Below are 16,431 nucleotides of genomic sequence, written 5' to 3'. Positions count from 1 at the left end.
CACACGTTCCGGGCAGAGGGAACGATGTGGAATAAGATGCAGATATGGGAAATGACATGGTGTGCCCGTTGGGACTCTGCTAGTGGAGGCATAAGTGGGGAGTTACTGGTTCCCATCCACAGCTGGGCAGGAATCTACAGGAGTTCACAAAAGGAAGGGGTTCTAGAGTGGGGGTTGATGCTGCCAGTGGTCCGCCTGGCTCCCTGTCTTCTATTCTTTGTATGTTGACATCAGTCTACTGCACATGGGCCATGCTCCTCGTGGGGGCACCACTGCTGAAAGCCCCCATTTAGCAATTGCAGTGAAGGGACAACTCCTTTCTCTGCATCTGCATTATCAGTTCTAGAGAAAAGTCTCTGCCTGGCTTAGATTGGATGATGTGCTTACCCTTTGGGGCCAGTGTTGCCAGGGAGTGGAGTAGTCTAATTGGGGCTGGACCATTTGCCCACCCTTATTGGGGCCTTCATGGTCTTTTTTAAGAAGGTGGAAGAAAAGCATCTATGGAAGATAAAAAAGAATATTTAGCATGGTTTACTACGTTTTGAAGCGTTTATAGGATAACAAGATAGGAACTCTTTGGGGAATTTTAAGCAGAGGACTTGATCATATTCAGGTTTTATTACAGGTCATTACAGACCCTGTGTCTGGGTTTGTGGTTGGAAATAAACAAGGGAGTAGAGGTAGGGAGACTGGTTAGGAGGTTGCCACTGTAGCTCCAAGGAGAGCCGAGGAGACCTGGGCTAATTAAAGCCCTTAGTTGTTTCATTTGGACTTCACCTCCGGCTGCCCCACCGGTGAAGAGGAGGAGTGGGAGAAAGTCTAGAGACAATCAGGCAACCAGGGCTTGGTGACCAGCTGGAGGGTGCAGGAAGAAGAGGGGCTTACGGAGGATCCCCCACCACCACCACCAAGGGGGTAATAACTATTCTCCAGAAGGGCTGGATTTATCTTTGGAAACCAGTTATTAAGTGGTGGCAGACTTGACATATCTTATGTGCTTCTTGAGAAATGTTGAGTGCTGTTGGCTTTTTGTGGTGCCTTAACTGGAAAAGGAAGCTGACTGATTGTACTGGTCTCCCTTTTAAGTTTCCTTTCTTCCTGCAATCAGATAATAGGAGCTACAGCCAGTACTGCCATTTGACAGATGGATGGGAGCTGGACCGTGGCCTGAAGACCCTTCCTCCCACCAAGCCTGCCCCTGGGCCTGCAGGTCTATCATACAAACATTCATCCCTTTGGCATTGGCCTTGCTAGGAAGGCTTTTCAGGATTTAAAGCAAAGAAATGACCTGATCTGACTTATGTTGTAACCAGTTCCCTCCTGTACTCAGAATAGACTGTGGATGGAGGGAGGAGTGTTACCAAGAACCAAAGTGCATGGGGGGTGGGAGGGAGGAGAGGGGGGCAGGCACACCTGCGTGGAGGCTGTTGTAATCAGCTATGTTGGTAATGGCAGAGGGAGTGAGAAATGGTCATGTTCTGAGTATATTTTGAAGTACAAACCAATTTTGGTGAGGATTGGATATGGAGTAAGAGAGAGGAGACGCGAATGATTCTATAAACGTTGGGCCTGGACAACTTGAAGAATGTTGTATTAGACTGATATGGGGAACACTTGGAGGAGCAGGTGTGGAGGAAGGCCAGGGGTCTGCACTGGGCATGTTAAGTTTGGGACACTGAACATGACTTACATAGAGCTGCTGTCTTTTTGACATCTTACTTGAAGCAGGCAGTTGGATATATCCTACTGGCCAGGAGTTGAGAGAGAGGTCCAGGCTTGGAGAAAAATCTGGGCATCCTCAGCATACAAATGATATCTGAATCCCTGATGCTAGGTGAAATCACTGAGGGGTGACTGAAGGTATACAGAGAAGAGATGAGAAGGAGGCCTGAACACTAGGACACTCTGACATTAAGAGGCAAGGAGATAAGGAAAAGCCAGCAGAAGGAAGGAACAGCCAGTGAGGTGGGCAGAAAACAAGAGTGCTATCCTAGAAGCCAAGTGAAAGGAGTTGTCAGACAAGAGGGAATGGTTTACTGGTATCAAAAGCTGTAAGACAAGGACTAAGGCTTGCCCATTGGATCTAGCAACATGGAGGACAGGCCAAATGCATGCTTTTGGACCAGAGCTTAACCTCTCAAATAAGTCACAGTTTCCAAAACAGGATTGCTTTAGATTGATTGAAATAAATCCAAGAAAGATGAAGACAGTGCCAGGGAAGTCTAGTAGAAAGGGATAGTCCTGGCTTTTGTGAGGAGGGTTGAGGTCAGATTCATTCATGTCTTTATTCATCATTTATTCATTCCACAAAAACATACTGGGTTTCAGAGAATGGTTGGGGGAGGGGTGCGGAGGGAAAACGTGGAGTTATCATTTAATGGGTATAGAGTTTCAGTTTCATGGAAATGAGTTCTGGGGATGGATGGTGGTAATGGTTACACAATAACACATCGTATTAATACCACTGAGCTGTGTACCAGAAATCGGTTAAGATTATAAATTTTCTGTTATGTATATTTTAACAAAAACACACACACACACACACACACACACACACACAAAAGAGAGAGAGGAAAAAAAGCTTATTGGCCCCATCATGAACTTGGTCTGGGATATAATGTTTGAAACAGATGGCATTTCAGTAGGAGATAATATGGAGGGAAAGGAAGAAGGACATCCAGATGGAGGGAATACAGAGAAGAAAGGGGCCCGCTATCAAGCCTGTTGGTCTGGATTGTGGGGTCCCTGGGGGAGGCCACGCAAGCTGAGGCTGTGGACTCAGGCTGGGCCAGTTAGTGCAGGCCTGGCAGCCTGCTTACAGAGTTGGGCTTGCCTTCTTAAATTCTGGAAGCCTCTGAAGGCTCTCTGCCCACGGGGGAGTGTCATTCCAAAGGTGCGCATTTAGAACATTAATCTCATTAATCCTTCCTGTTAAACCATTGCTTATTAAAAGCAATGGGACTGAGGCATGCCTTTCCATAGGGAAAATTGTGATCTAGCAGAATTTTCAATATCCAGGCATGTGTTAATGAATTAAGTGGGTTATTTGTCCGCGTGTTTTTACAAATGTTTATTGAAGACTACCTAAATGCCCACAGCATTCTAGGCAGTGGGGTAAGAGAAGGGGTAAATTTAATAGGTCTCTTCTCTTGAAAAGCCTAGACTCTAGGGACCCCCATTCCTAAATAAGAAATGATGCTCCCATGTGTCACATGTTACCATAAATGTCTCGCCATGGGAGAAATCCATGGGAACGGAGAGGGGGAGGTGCCCAGCTTCCTGGGGACACTGGGGAGGCTTCTAGGGACAGACCACCCAGTGGATTTGATAGATGAGCAGAATTTTTCTAGGCATCGTAACAGAAATGGGCATCCCAAGAGGATGGTAATCAAAACTTATTGGGGGCTGTAAATTGAAAGACAACGTATAAACAGCCTCTCTTAAGCTGAACCCTTATTTCGTTGGCTTTAGGTGGTGCTGGCTAGAGTGCACGCATTTGGACCCAAGCTTAACTTTTCAAATGTGGAATCCTAGGCCTTCACTGGTAAGTTTGTTTGATACCTTCTTACCAAAGTATGCTATTGAGGATCTGTATTTGGAATAAAGGGCAAGGAAGTTATCAGTGGCACGGCTCTGTGGAGGTGACCATGCCTAGACTCCAGAGAAGCCTGTGGTACAGGCAGAAGGGAGCCATAGGAGAAGTGAAATTTCACTGTTGGTTTATGAGGTGGATGCCAAGAGGGGGGCCAGAGGAGGGGCATCCAGGGGGTGTAGGGGGTGGACACACCCAGGCTCATAGCAGGGCAGGCTTTGGCTGTGTTTTGAAGGAAAAATCCAGAGAAGAGTGAAATAAGGTTTTTGGGTTAGAGAAGGCAGGTGTAAGATCTAAAGAAAGTGGACTAAGCAACAGACCCACAGGAGCAAGAGCTCAGAGGAATCATGGGCAAGACCTTTGGCAGGAGATGATTATTCTGGACCAGGGTCAGCAAACTTCTATAAAAGGTCAGATGGCAAATATTTTTGACTTCATAGGCCATGCAGTCTCCATCCCAGCTACTCAGCTCTGCTGTTCTAGCATGAGAACAGCTAGGAACGAATGGGCGCCGCTGGGTCACGGTAAAGCTTTGTTTACAAAAACAGGTAGTAGGTAGGATTTGGCCTGTGGGCTCTGGTTTGCGAACTCCTTCTCTAGACCCCGAATGTCAGGCTAAGGCACTTGGGCTTTGTCCTGGAGGCAATGGGAAGCCATTGAGGTTATTCTGGGGAAAGAAGTGAAATGGCAGAAGTGACATCCTAGGTCCATTCTTCTGATAGCTGGACAGGAGGCATGGGGCTTGTCCAAAGGAACAGCAGCTATCTGCGCATGGTGACATGTGGTTAACAGTGGTTAAAATGGGAGCAAAGGACCAAAAAAGAGCTCTTGCAACAGGAGAACCATAGGATTTATAGTGTTCTTAGACTTCAAAGACAGGAGCCAAAGAAAAAGAAAGTTTAAACTTGGTGGTTCACAGTGGTACTGTTGACAAATTCAGAGATTGGAGACCGAGAAGGGTGTTTGGTGCATCTGGTTTTAGATACTCTGTTTTCAGGATGACAGTGGTTCATCCACAGGAAATGTTGAGTAGACAGTTGGAAATGCAGGGCCGAAGCCGAAGCTGAAAGGGTTTGGTCTGGAGATGTGGAAGGGAAGAAGCCATTGGATTAAATAAGTTCTCCCCATAATGAGCAGAGAGCTGAGCCTTGGGGAATGTGCATAATTCCAGATGGAAGAAGAAGGTGGAAGAGAACCAGAGGCCAAGGAGGAGAGAGTCCCAGGAAGGGAAGAGAAGGGGGCAGCAGAGACTACAGAGAAGGAAGTTGAAGGAAGGCTGCTGACTTGGTGACAAGTTGGTTACAGGGGGCCTTGAGGACCGTGATGCCATAAGAGGAGAATAGGGCAGGGCGTGGGGATGAAGGCTCCAGGCTGCACAGGGTTGGACATAAATGAGGGATAAAGAATCAGAGACTTTAGGAAAATAGATCACTTATAGAGAGTCTGGGCCATTAAAGAAGGGAGATGCACATAACATTTGGACATTTGCATGTCGCAGTTACCTCTTCTGTAGCTCTGAGGCAGGTCCAGCATGCTGTGACTGGTGCTCACTTCCTTCCCTGGAGCCAAGCAGTGCTTGCGGGTTTATGTGCACATCGGGCTGGCAACTGTGTTCTTCTGCGCCCTCGGAGGTGTGGTGCTCGCGGCCCTGCCGCAGCTTGCACACAGAACCCAGCCCATGTCTGGACTTCCGCCAGAAGACAAGATGTGATCTGTTGGGGAAAGGATTGCAGTTGCCACCGTGGAAGGGAAGAGACGGTAGACCAAGAGACTGAAATGAGACTTCTTACTGCGGGTCGGCCCACCTGTGGGAGTTGGAGGTAACTCCTCTAGTCATCCGGCCAGCTATCAATTTGTGCTCTGTGCATTTCGAGTGTACGTTCTTCAGTTTGAAGTCTAAGTCGTATTTGGCTTCGTTTGTGTGAATGTAGCAGTTTGAGATCTGGGAACAAAGGCAACAGGTGTAACTGGTTTAGAGCGACCGTTTATGGAGCCCTCACTAGGTACTGGGTGGTGCTGGGTGCTCTACAGATGTCATTTTAGGTCCTCTTGGCAGCAGCCTCCAACACGGGGAGTTAGTTTTCCCACGTCGGTAGTGAGGAAATCAAACCAGAAAGAGGCTGAGTAACTTGCCCAAGGTTACAAGAGATTTGAACCCAGATCTGACTCCCGATTTATGCTGCTTCCTGTTTTCTCTCACCTAAGTCTGGCGTTACTCCTCCTACTTATGTAGAAGGACTAGGGATGGACTGAGCTGTACGGGTTAGATATTCAGAGGCTATTGTGGGTGTTTCCACTTCTTAGGAGTCTGGTGATAGGGTGGAGGAAGTGTGGGATCTCCACAAGAAACTAAGACCAAACTTTATCCACTCTAACTGCTTCCCTCAGGTAAAATGTTCCTTTGGTTATAGAAGGTTAACAGTCGTGGGCTTGGGGAGGAGAGATCCCTGGACGGCATCACAGTTCAGATTCCAGTCCTAGCTCTGCAGTAATTATAATCTACTTTTTGTTTGAATATTTGGTATTTCTCTCTGCTCACCTTCAACTTTAGGCTTTGAGAGCTGGGTGTTTGCTGGCCACTTCCCCAGCATCTTGTGTGGTGTGGGCATGTCATACGTGCTCAGTGAATATTTATTGTTGCTAATGAGCCAAGAGGCTTGGTGACAAGGTGCTTAAGCTCTTGTGGCAGGCACTGACTCCTGGCACTGTGGCTGTAGAGGTGACATGGCACACGTTCTCTGTCCTCATGAGGCTACTCCTGAGAACATGTTTCTAGCAGGGGAGACAGAATAAATGAATGAGACGTCGAATGTAAGGTCAGGCAGGCATGATAATGCTCTGAAGTAAAATAAAGGGAGAGGGTGGCAGGTGAGGCGGCCAGCAGTTTAGTTAGGGTCATCGGGAAGGCCCCACCGAGAAATGAAGCAAGACAGTGAGGCTGTTGGAGGAAAGGTCATGATTCTTTTTGAGACTTCTGCAGACGTCAGCTGAACTGCCAACACTTCTTAACTCTTTTGCTGGGCTGTGGCTGCTAACACCTGACTAACTGCTTGCAGCAGGGAGGACTCCCTCTTCAGGCGCCTTGTCTGCAGCCTCTGAATGGTCCCTTCCCCCCTCGGTAGGTGCTCCCTTGCCTGGCCTGGCCTGTCTCTCCGGGTTCTCCAGCCCCAAAGCCCTTGCCTCCACAGTCTGCTTGGCCAGTGCTTGCTCTTTTGTCCTTAGCTTGGTAGGCTTCTGCGTGGTCCCTTTCTCATCACCGTGAGGATTCTCCCCGGCGGAGCCCGTGCACTGCTCCCCTCCCCCCTGCAGTCATCCAGAACTGCATATCCAGCTCAGAACCTCCCCCCAGGCTGTGCTGCTGGCCGCTGCCCACGGGCACCTTGGGCCGTCCCCACCCTAAGGCCAGGTGCATCTGTCTCCCTGTGTCCCCTGCCTTGCCTGGGATTGCAGCCCCAAGTTGCGTCTCCTGGACGAGTCATCCCTGGCTTTGTCCTTTCCCTCAACTGTCGCTTTCTGTGGGTGACCGTCCTAGCAAAGAGGGCACCTTCTCATTTGTCCACTCCCTTCTCCTCCCTCCCTACTCCTTCCCTTAGGACTCATCATTTGGATTTCTTTCAGCAGCCTCTTAATTGGTCTTCCTGTGTCCATTTTTGTCCTCCCGCACTCCACCCCCACACTCCTTATCAGCATGATGTTTATAACTCACACATCTGATCATGGCTTTCTTCTGCTTAAAACTCTCCAAGGGCTTCTCATTGCTGGGTGGAGAAAACCCAAGGCCCTTCGCAGGCCTGCAGGCTTTAACGATCTGGCCTGTGGGCACATTCCTCATTTCACTTATTCCCTAATCTGGGCTTCTAACCTCCGCCCAGCCTCCCACCAGCCATCGCCTCTGGGCCCTCCTGGGAACGACCTGCCCCCTGCTCCCCATTTCAGTAGCTCAGCCCAGGTTTCCACTCTTCCGGACACCTTCCTTCCCACACTGCTCCTCGCTGCAACCTGGGGATGACCTTCCTCCTGGCTCCCACAACACCCTGCATTTCTCTCTTCCAAAGCACTTATCAGCATACTGTTGATTTACTACTTGTTATGCTCAGTAAACCAAGCTCCTTAAGGGTGGGGACCACACATGCATGTGCGTGCACGCGCGTGCACACACACACACACACACACACCATCTCTCGGTTCTCAGTACCAGCATAGTACACCTGGCTCAGGAAGTGTTTGTTGAAGTCAGGATAGAAAAGTCTGGTTGTGCAGCCAGACAACAGATTTATAACATGATCAAATGTACTTGCAATGGGAGGTTCACTGGCCATTGCGTGTGGCAGAGCCACCCACCCATCCCTTCAGCTTTGAGTGCAGGATGCGGTGCTCTGGGTTTGGGTGTGTGGCCGCCAGCTGCGTCTCCCGGCATACTGAGGCCCCAGGAATGTAACGTCCTTACATTCGTTGCCCCTGACTATTAAAAAACTCCTGTTATCAATGAATAGTAACAGCAATTCAAAATGAGAAATTGTCCCTCAAGGAATGCTCAGGAATGAGTTCTGCCCAGCTTCATCCTGATTTCCTAAATTTCCTAAATTAGCCAAAATAATGATGCCTGCTAACTGCTGACAGCTTCTCTCCCCCATCTCCTAGCTGAGAATACTTTTCTGGCTAGGGGTGAGGACATGCTAGCGATCCCTTGTGGAGATGCCCACGCGCTCCTTTATCTGCTCTTGGAGGCTTGTAGAGCACCGGTGAACACTGAGGAGTGGCAAACGGGAAGAGGCTCTGACCCCACAGAGCCCGGGTCACTGTCTGTACTCCCCATCGGAGTGGGCGCAGTACACCTGGGCAGTAGCCAGTACCTGCTCACGTTTTCACACGGGGCCGTCAGCTCGACACTTGTTATGTCCTCTCCGCTTCCTAGTTTTGCCACAGACCTGGGGAATTGTACTAAGCACACAGCTTTTGTGTGGAGGCTCACAGTCATCTAGGAGGGCTTCCTAGAGGAAGTGGTCGTTCTTACCACAGAGGCATGCCGCTGACCAGCGTGCCCCAGCAGGCACTTAGAGCTGCTGTCCTCATCTGGAAGTGTCCTCAGGGACTTTTTAGAAGCTATTCCTGCCGCATGGATGCATTTCCTTTTGGTTTATATAGTCCATGCCCACTCTCCCTTCACACCCCCGCTGATTTGCCTCCTCCTAGGAAACGTCCCCTGACCTCCCTGAGAAGAAACCTGGGTGTGATCGTCACCATCACCATTCTGGTTACATACTGCTCTTGGTTGCTGGTTGTGTGGCAAGCGCAGGCAGAGGGCTTGGCGGGCAGGCACATGGTATCAGGGCCTTGGCAGGTGTTGGCTGCCCCACTTACCTCACAGCCTGCCTGACCACCCGCTCTTCCTCTCTGCCCCCGGCACCATGGGCATCTGGCGAGATGGGGCCCAGGGCCCCCGAGGGCTCCCACATGTTTTAGCCTGTACCTTCACCTGTTTCCATATCAGAGCCGCTGTGCTGAGGAAGGGTCTGTGCCCCCGCCCCCCTCCCCCCACAGGGTGCCTTTGTCTTGTTCTCCACCTCTTCCTCCTTCTGTAAGGAAGTGGCCCCCATTCTCCCCCTAGGATGGAGCCAGCAGCTTCCTGTGGCCCTGCACACAGCCTGGGGATGGCTCTGACCCTCGAGGGCCATCATGACCTGTGCGCCTGCCCTCCTTGTCCTTCTGGCGCCCCTGGGGGCCAGCCATGGCCTGGTGTCTGTGGCAGGGCAGCACCTTACGTAGTCAGGGCTGAGGGGTCTATGGAATTAGGGAAGGGAGGACTGAAGTTAGCACCTTAAGAGCAGCTGCCCCACAATGCAGTTTGTGTGCGTGTGTGCCTGTGTTGTTGAGTGTGAGTGTGTGTGTGTTTCTTGTTCCATGTTTTTGTTTTCATGATGTATCCCTGTGCACATTAGAAACTGTGTCTCCCTCTTTCACGGGTCTGGTATGGGGCCTCGAATAATAGATATTTCATAGCCGTTGGCTAAATAAATATTTTCTCTTTTCCCAAGCTGCAGGCACCTCCCCTTTCCTCCACCCACTTCTTTGGTACCTCAGTGACCATTTCACAGGGTTGTTGTGACTGTCAGCACCCACTTCCCAGAACCCATTCAGACAGCAGTGACATGAACGCCCCATCTAGACCCCCATCTAGGCTGGTGGCAAGAAAGCCTGTGCCCCCGGGGCACCTCACCAGCCCTTCGGGGCCCTGTGATTCATACCGGTTTTAAGTGGGAAAAATAAAAATTAAAAAAAATGGCTTCTGACCAAGTGGGGAAAGTGGGTGTGGGAGAGGAGCAGCCAGAGGACGTTTGCCACGCCTTGGGTACATTTGCCAGCAGCAAACCGAGGTTGGCTTAGAGCACGGACACCAGCAGACCCGCCTCAGTATGTCAGCTCTGTGCCTGCTACTGGTGTGACTCGGACTGCCCACCTCAGTTCTGTAGGCCTCGTTTTCCTCCCTTGCAAAACGGGGTGGTGATAATGGTAATCACCTCTGTTGAGGCTCGTGTGACAGTAAAATGAAAATGCGCCCTGCCCTGGCGCCGAGCAAATGCCTAGTATCTGTTATCCTTGTTGCTTTTTAAAAGTTGTGTCATTAGCAATAACTATAAGACGACTTTGGACAAGATACAAAGTCTACGATGCCGTTAAAGGCCCTGGGGAGTGAGCTCCTGCTTTAGAAAAGCACTTTGTGAGTTGCGATTCATGTGCAGATATTGTTATTAGCACAAATATATCTGTTACGTTTTTGGCTTTGCATAAAAGGAGCACACTTTTATGACGTTGAGTCTAAATCCTTGGTTGGTTTTGGTTTTGGTTCTGGAGGAAGATTTGTTCGGCCTCCTGTTGGAATCTTGCCCCGAGGCTATGTGACCCACACTGGTGCTCCCTGATGCCACATGCCTGAGCAGCACCCGGCGCCCAGGGGCGTATCTGTGCTTGCTCTTGTTATCTTACGTGCCCTGTGATAAACACGTAATACATAGTAGTAGAGTAAGTTCTTGCAGATTCAGTGACAGTAAACTGGGGAAATTTGCACCTGGGAAGTTCTCCCTCTCAAGTGTTTAATGCCTGCTATAGCTAAACAAATTTAAACAATTTCTGCAGGATTTGACACAGACAACTACCATTGTTTTCTCAAGTATGTTAGGAATATTTTCTTATCAACTGCTCGACTCTCATTGCGTATTATTTCCCTGCCCCCTCCCATCCTTCTAAAAATAAAATTGCACAGGGGCGCCTGGGTGGCTCAGTCGATTGGACATCTGACTTCGGCTCATGTCATGATCTCACAGTTTGGGAGGTCAAGTCCCACGTTGGGATCTGTACTGACAGCTCAGGGCCTGGAGCCTGCTTCGGATTCTGCATCTCCCTCTCTCTCCACTCTTCCCCTGCTCACGCTCTGTCTCTCTTTCCTTCGAAAATAAATAAACATTAAAAAAATTAAAAAGAAAGAAATAAAATAAAATTGCACAAAAATCATCCATTAAGAAAATGTAGATACTTTCAGGCAGAGGTTGAAAACTCGATTCATGGGCTGCGTCTGGCTGGCAGATGTATTTTGTTCAGTGCTCACAACATCGTAAAACTTCGGAGTCAGTGGCCAACACTGGATACTCAGTAGATGTTGTCTAGAAGTCTGGATTTCTATCTCGGCATGAAAAATAGAAGGTAAGGGGCTGTGCGGTCTCTCCTAAACATAACCAGCACCTCTTAGACCCTGAATGGATTGAGGATTATTTGTTTCCATCAGCTACCGGGGAGGTTACTTCACCCCACAAGCTGGGATTTTATAAGAACCCACGTGGCTAAGGTGTTCTGCTTAGGCCCTTTTGGATTTAGTGGAGTCACCATCTCTCCTCCCCGTGGATTTCCTCCTTAGCAGTTTTTAAGAACTCTTCAGCAGAGATGTAATCAGTCACCATAGAATGTTGCATCATGAAGGACATCAATGTTGATGGCCCCTATTTAAGAGAGGCTGGCAACAAGTGAACTTGAGTTCAGTAATTCATGATGTTGTAAAATTTGAATAAGGCACTTAGTCCTTTTTATGAGCCAGCTTGTTGAAATAGTTGTAATTTGGTAGAATTCTTATTGAAGTAGGTGAGGAGTTTGAGAGTCTCAATCCTGGAGACGATGCCCATCTGTAGTCTTTTCCTGGGCAAGCCCCAGGGTGTGCACAGGGCCGGTGGCCACAGGCAGAGAAGGAGTGGCGGTGCTATATCCCATAGGGGAGTCCTTGCAAACACTGGAATTTTAAAAGTTATCGTTACGCTATGACCTTTTAGGTCTATTTTTGTTTTTGTCACCACAAAAGAGCCTACACGTGTAGCAAATTCAGACAACACTAAAGTACATTCAGGTAAACAAAGAAAGTCTTCGTGACTTCTCTACCTCAGCCTTCGCCACATATGGGCAGGGTTGAGACTTTGTTGGGTATAGTCCTGGACTTTTTTATTTGCTTGCTTGTGTTCCCTCCACCTCCTTTGCCCTTAACCCCAGTATACGCACTTTCACTTTTGTTTTGTGAAAATGGAACTTCTTGATTTGTACCATTCTGTAGCTCTCCTTTCAATGGCCAACTGTCAACTCTTATGGTCATCTTTTCTTTCTTTCTTTCTTTCTTTTTTTTTTTAAATTTCTGAGAGAGAGAGACAGCAGGAGCAGGGGAGTGTCAGAGAGAGAGGGAGACACAGAATATGAAGCAGGCTCCAGGCTCTGAGCTAGCTGTCAGCACAGAGCCCGATGCGGGGCTTGAACCCACGAACTGTGAGATCATGACCTGAGCCGAAGTTGGACACTTAACCGACTGAGACACCCAGGCACCCCTATGGTCATCTTTTCAAGTCGATATGTACAGGTAGATGTACCTTATTTTTGACTACTGCACTCCATTGTATGGATACATTTCAAGTTTATTTTATCACTCCTGTGCTGGTGGACACCCAGGTTCCCATCTTTTGCCATCACCATGGCTGCTGACATAGCAATTGTTATACACACTTGTGAACTTTTCAATGAGATTTTCTGTGGCATAGACACTAAGGAGTGTGACTTCTGACTTAAGTAGTTTGCATTGAAACAATATAGGGGCACCTGGGTGGCTCAGTCAGTTAAGCGTCCGACTTCAGCTCAGGTCATGATCTTGCGGTCCATGAGTTAGAGCCCTGAGTCGGACTCTGTGTTGACAGCTCAGAGCCTGGAGCCTGCTTTGGATTCTGTATCTCCTTCTCTCTTTCCCAGACGTCCTGTGTTCACTTTTGTCTACAGCTTTCTCCGAGGAGTGCTAACACTTAGAGTCGTGTTCTTGAATGTTTCCCCAGCATTTGGGAAGGATCTGTGAACTCTGGACCAGGGGACTTAACTGATCACATGTGGCTGAGAGCTGCTGACCCAGAATGTGTCGTCTTCTCCTGAGACAGGATGGGTCTGGGGAGATGGTCAATTTGCCACCTGCTAACTAAAATTCTGTCTTCTCCAGAGGCTCCTCTCTGCCCCTTTGACCTGGTATCTGGCTTTTGCTAACAGGTTACCCTGTGTTTGCCAAAGCTCCTTAGCACTAACCTCATTTAGGAGCCTGCAGGGAGATGGGATGTCCAGACCGCTCATCCTTTCTGCATGCCTTCAGCTTCACTACACCCGTGCAGGTGGGCTGGGTCCACTGAAAACAGGGGCTCTGGAATCCGATAGACCCAGGATCAAATCCTGGCCTCATGACTTTTACTAGCAGTGTGAAACTTTGGCTTTGACCTCACCTTCCTGAGCCTCAGTGTCCCCTTCTGCAACATAGGGATGATAATTCCCTCCTGGGATATTTTGAGGGATATATGCATTAAGATTTGAAAAGTGCCTCTCAATCATTCAGCATAGTAGAGATACTTATACATGTGAGTCCTGGCTCACTTTTCTGCTCTAGAGAGAAGGTTCTCCTCTGGGGATGTTCCAAACTGCTGGCTGCTGGCTGGGGACCCTGGGGCCAAAGGAAGGCCACCAAGATGATTCATACACAGTGTGCACTCTCAGGAACTCACTGTTAGGTAGGGGAACCCAGTGAGCTGAGACTGTGCAATGTGTCCATTGGTGAGAATCAACTAACAGAGAGAAGATTAATTAACCTCCAGGTGGGGGTGGGGGTGGAAGAAGTTATCAAGCAAGTAGGGTCTTGAAGATTGAATAGGAGCTTGACAGAGAAGGCAAGGCTATGCATAATGAGCAGGCAACTCTATCCATTAACAATCAAGTGACATTATTTTGTATGTAGGTATGTTGACTTCATTGACTCTTACCAACACACCGATAGATTCAAGTTCATCTTCTTGCTCTTTTCCTTTTTCCTTTCATTCTGCCTCTCCTTTTCCCTACCTGCCTCAAGATATTTCAGCCACTTAAGATTTGTTAAAGAATTTCTTTATGCTTTGGTAAATCCTCTGAGGACTGACGCTACTTAAGTCTGCTAAGTTTTTATAAGAGCTATGGTGAGGCTACCTTTTTTCCCACTCCTTTTCTCTCCAGGATGAGCTCTTTTGCTTTCTCAGCAATGAACAAACCCCCAACCATTTGATGCTTCCTGTGTCACCGCTGTGTACCAGGGGCGTGTGTCATCCTACTCCATAGCCGGAACAGCTTTGTGAAACAGGGCTCTTCTTCACAGATGAAGAAAGGTGGCTTAGAGAGGTCAGTGTGCTGATTATTACATGAAGTTGGGGAGCCACGGTTCGGCTCCGGGCTTCCTCTCCCTGTCCTGTGCTGCTTTGTGCAGTGTCTCACACACAGTAGGTGGGCAGCAAACACTTGTCCAGAGGACTGAGAGAGCCGCCACACCCCAGCCAGCCCGGTTCCCAGAGCTGGATCTGTTACCCTCTCTGGGCGCTCACAGCATCCTCACCTGGCTTCCCACCTATTTATGGGGGTCCCAGGATCATGCAGCAGTAATAGTTGATACCAAATACAATTTCCCATTCTCCTGGCGTTTTTTTTTTATTTAGTTTATTTTGAGAGAGAGAGAGAGAGAGAGAGAGAGACTATCCTAAGCAGGCTTCACACAGTCAGTGCACAGCCCAACCCAGGACTCGATCTCATGATCACAAGGTCATGGCAGAGCCAAAGTTGGACACTTAACCGACAGAGCCACCAAGGCGCTCCCCTCCACCCCCCACCCCTCGCTTTTATTTCTAGGGCACTTGAGAGCAGATAGGTTGGACTATTAAAACTTTGTGTTTGGCTTCGCCTGTGCCCTGTAAGAAATGTCTGACACTGCAGGTGTGGTGCTCGAAGAGCCCGGCCCAGGGGTCAAGGGCTTAGATTCCAGCTTCGGTTTGCTGATGACTCCTCAGTCACAGTGGTTAAATCACGTCCCCTCCCCAGCATTATTTTTCCTTGGCGCACTGTGGGGCTGAGAGGGTCTCTAAGGGTCCTGCCTTGCTGTACGACCCGACCCAATCCGGTATGATAGGGCAAGGCTGTGGAATGTGCCAGAAGGAACGCAAGCTCTGGATTGGCGCAGACCTGGGTATGAATCCTGGCTCCTGTACTTCCCAGCTCTGTGACCTTGGGCAAATCACCTAACCTCTCTGATACTCGTCTATGTCTATGAAAGAAGGCAAGTAAGACTTACTTCCGGGCTCACAATCAGGAGGACAGGAGTCCATGTACACAGGCGCAGTTTCCTCCCCTGTGTCTCTGACTCCTGAGTGCTTTGGTTTTGGATTTGCTGGGTGTTTCTGCAGTGAGACCCGAAACATGTTTCTCAGGTGCCGTGTCCCTTACACCTCACGACATCCTGAGATACTCAACTCTTAGATTTCTTGAAGCTCTTGTGTGTTGTTAAGAAACTCCTCGAAGGCGGATACCGTTGTACCGCACTGAGCGGTGTCAGTGCTGCTGTGACACCTCATTTCCCCCCTTTCTCCTTGCGGACAGCAGCTGTGGTGTGCGTCAGTTTGCCCGCACGTAGCTTCTTTTGTGCCTCTTTGCAGAGAGGAGAACTCCATTCATTTAGCAAGCGTTTGCCACGCCCAGGCCTCATGTTAGGAAGTGGGGTACACAGAGGAATAGTCTTGAGTTACTGCCCTCAGGAAGCTCACAGGGAAGAAAGGTGAAAATAAGGGTGATGCAAGGCCATCAGGGCATGTGACAGGCCACTGTGGGAGAAGGGAGGCAGTCAGGAGGGGGCTCATAGACAAAAAGTGACTTTTGAGCAAATCTTAAGGGACCAGTAGGCGTCTACACTGCAGAAGGGTGCAGGCCGAGCCTTCCAGGCAGGAGGAGCCACAGAGTGGAGGCCAGAGCCCGGAGGAGGTGATGCCTGGGTGCCTGTCTGAAGCTGGGGCCAACAGCCAGAGGACCTGGTGGTCATCGGTACAGCAGTGCCCTCAAATGTTTCTCCCAAGCCCCAGCCTGCATACCCACTGTCCGCTCGGCATCCACACTTTGATATTTAGTGGGTATCCCAGACCCAACACTGCTACATACAAGTCTTGATATTTTTTTCCCTAAAGAGAGGAAAAAAGGCAAAATCATAACCCTGCCCCTCCCCCATCTTCCCCNGATATTTAGTGGGTATCCCAGACCCAACACTGCTACATACAAGTCTTGATATTTTTTTCCCTAAAGAGAGGGAAAAAGGCAAAATCATAACCCTGACACCCCCATCTTCCCTGTTTTATGGGGCAAGACCGTTTCCCTGGTTATGGAGGCCTAACATGTCAGCACCATCTTGAATCCTGCCCCTTCCCTTGTTTCTCACGCTGACTGTGTGCAGTTCTTGACAGGTATTCCATCAGAGTGTACCCTGAAAGCACCGCCCCTCCCTC

The 16,431-nt window shown here is 49.1% G+C and overlaps 1 protein-coding gene across 1 annotated transcript in view; it reads left to right on the top strand.

Moving 5' to 3' along the window:
- Positions 1 to 3,470: 3,470 nt before the first annotated feature.
- Positions 3,471 to 16,431, top strand: part of BMAL1 (basic helix-loop-helix ARNT like 1) — a 70,894-nt gene continuing 57,933 nt past the window's right edge. The window contains exon 1 of the mRNA XM_077761169.1: positions 3,471 to 3,544. The gene's annotated coding sequence lies outside the window, so the exon portion shown is untranslated. The remainder of the gene's footprint in view (positions 3,545 to 16,431) is intronic.

Source organism: Crocuta crocuta, unplaced genomic scaffold (genome assembly GCF_008692635.1).
Source record: "Crocuta crocuta isolate KB4526 unplaced genomic scaffold, BGI_CrCroc_1.0 scaffold233, whole genome shotgun sequence".
NCBI classification, from domain to species: Eukaryota; Metazoa; Chordata; class Mammalia; order Carnivora; family Hyaenidae; genus Crocuta; species Crocuta crocuta.
This window is presented reverse-complemented; position numbering and strand designations above follow the sequence as displayed.